The sequence below is a fragment of the Arachis hypogaea genome, chromosome 3 (genome assembly GCF_003086295.3).
Source record: "Arachis hypogaea cultivar Tifrunner chromosome 3, arahy.Tifrunner.gnm2.J5K5, whole genome shotgun sequence".
In the NCBI taxonomy this organism is placed as follows: Eukaryota; Viridiplantae; Streptophyta; class Magnoliopsida; order Fabales; family Fabaceae; genus Arachis; species Arachis hypogaea.
The window spans coordinates 74700463-74703208 of record NC_092038.1 but is presented as its reverse complement, the minus strand read 5'-3'; positions in this window follow the sequence as shown (position 1 = coordinate 74703208).

The following is a 2746-nucleotide window of genomic DNA, read 5'->3' as shown; positions in this document are numbered from 1 at the left end:
GGTGATTCCTTTGTGGTGGAATGTGGGGTTGTTCGATATGCCCATAGGACTTGTGGGAGCTCCTCGGCCCAGGCTCCCTTTGCATCCTGTATCTCTATTTCAGCCCGGCCAGTATGACTTTGTTGGCAGCCTCGGCTTTTCATTGGCTTGGGGATGTTCTACGGAAGTGAATTGTTGTTTTATATTCAAGTCAGCCGCTAGTTTTCTGAAGCCCGTGTCTGTGAACTGGGTACCATTGTCTGTGGTGATGGAGTATGGAACCCCGAACCTTGTAACAATGTTCCTATATAAGAATTTTCGACTTCTTTGAGCAGTAGCGTTAGCTAGGGGTTCTGCCTCGATCCACTTTGTGAAATAGTCTATCTCTATTATGAGGAATTTAACTTGTCCCGATCCCTGAGGGAAGGGTCCAAGAAGATCGAGTCCCCATTTTGCGAATGGCTAAGGTGAGGTCACGCTGATGAGTTCCTCTAGTGGGGCGATGTGAAAGTTGGTATGTTTCTGGCATGATGGACATGTCTTTACGAACTGTATGGCTTCCTTTTGTAAAGTTGGCCAATAAAACCCTGCCCGAAGTACTTTTTTGGTTAGTGCTTGCGCTCTGAGGTAATTGCCACAAATGCCACTGTGTATTTCTTCTAGAACTTCTTTTGTGTCAGAAGTTGGTACACACTTTAACAATGGTATTGAAATCCCTCTTCTGTATAGAGTATTGTTTATGATAGTGTAGTATTGTGCCTCCCGTTTTAACCTCTTTGCCTATTTTTCCTTTGTGGGGAGTGCTTCTGTTTTGAGGTAGTTAATTATGGGAGTCATCCATCCTTGATCCTAACCTGTTATGGCCAGGATTTCTTCTTTTTCCGAGATTGATGGATTCTGCAGAATTTCTTAGATGAGGCTTCTATTGTTGCCCCCTGGTTTGGTGCTGGCTAGTTTTAAGAGTGCGTCTGCTCAGGCATTCTGTTCTCGGAGTATGTGATGGATCTCGTATTCTCTGATTTGTCCGAGCTGTTCCCTGGTTTTGTCCAAGTACTTTTCATGGTGGGATCTTTGGCTTGGTAGCTTCCTGCTATTTGCGAAGTGACTACCTGTGAGTCGCTGAAGATGATAAGTTTTTGAGCTCTAACCTCCTTTGCCAGCTTCAAACCAGCTAGCAGTGCCTCATATTCCGCTTGGTTGTTTGAGGCAGGGAACCCGAATTTAAGGGAGAGTTCGATTTGGGTTGCTTGGTCGCTTTCAATTATCACACCTGCGCCGCTTCCCGTCTTATTTGAGGAACCGTCCACATAGAGATTCCATTCTATGGGTATTTCCGGTGTGTCTGTAAATTCGGGAATGAAGTCAGCCAGGTGTTGTGATTTGATGGCTGTTTGAGCTTCATAGTGGAGATCAAATTCGAACAACTCGACTGCCCATTGCAGTATTCTGCCCGCCAGGTCTGTTTTCTGTAAAATCCCTTTTATGGGCTGGTTGGTCCGAACCCTAATGGTGTGGGCTTATAAGTATAGACGGAGTCGTCGGGATGTTAGTATGAGAGCGTAGGCAAACTTTTCTATTTTTTGGTAGTTCAGTTCGGCTCCTTGTAATGCTTTACTAATGAAGTATATGGGTTGTTGCCCACTGTCGTCTTATTGGACTAATGCTGAGGCCACTGCCCGACTTCCTACCATGAGGTACAATACGAGTGGTTCTCCTTCCCATGGCCGAGTTAGGATAGGTGGTTGTCTCAAGAACTTTTTGAAATCTTGGAAGGTTTGCTCGCACTCCGTTGTCCATTCAAACCTTTTTCCTTTCCTTAGGGTGGCGTAGAAGGGAAGAGATCTTATTGTTGATCCGGCTAGGAATCTGGACAAGACTGTCAATCTCCCGTTGAGTTGTTGTACTTATTTGACACAAGTCAGACTCTTCATGTCAAGTATGGCCCGGCATTTATCTGGGTTTGCTTCGATTCCTCCATGTGTGAGCATGAAACCTAAGAATTTGCTGGCCTCTACTGCGAAGGTGCATTTTGTAGGGTTAAGTCGCATACCATGCCGTCTTATAGTGTCGAATACTTGGGTCAGGTTGGACAATATCATCTCTTCATTTTGTGTCTTTATTAGCATGTCGTCCACGTAGACTTCCATGATTTTTCCGATGTGATCTGAAAAGGCTTTATTCATCAATCTCTGATAAGTAGCTCCCGCGTTTTTAAGTCCGAAAGGTATGACGATGTAGCAGTAGTTTGCTTTAGGGGTTAAGAAGGAAGTTTTTTCTTGATCGGGTGGATACATTAGGATCTGATTGTATCCCGAGTATGCGTCCATAAGCGAGAGGTATTTATATCTGGAGGAGATATCTACTCGAGCGTCGATACTTGGGAGTGGGTAAGGATCTTTTGGGCAGGCTTTGTTGAGATCTGTGTAGTCGGTGCACATTCGCCACTTCCCAATTGACTTTTTCACCAAGACGATATTAGCTAGCCATAGCGGGTATTTGACTTCTCTTATGAACCCTGCCTCTAGTAGAGCTTGTACCTGATCTTCCACAGCTTGGAAGCATTCTGGCTCGGGCTTTCTATGCCTCTATTGTACTGGTCGAGATCCTGGATAGACTAATAATTTGTGACACATTAGCTTGGGGTCTATGCCTGGCATGTCTGCGGCCTTCCATGCAAAGAGATCGACATTGTTTTGCAAGAACTGTATGAGTGATTCTTTCATGTCTCCTTTTAGGATGGTACCGATATTGGTTGTTTGGTCCGGGG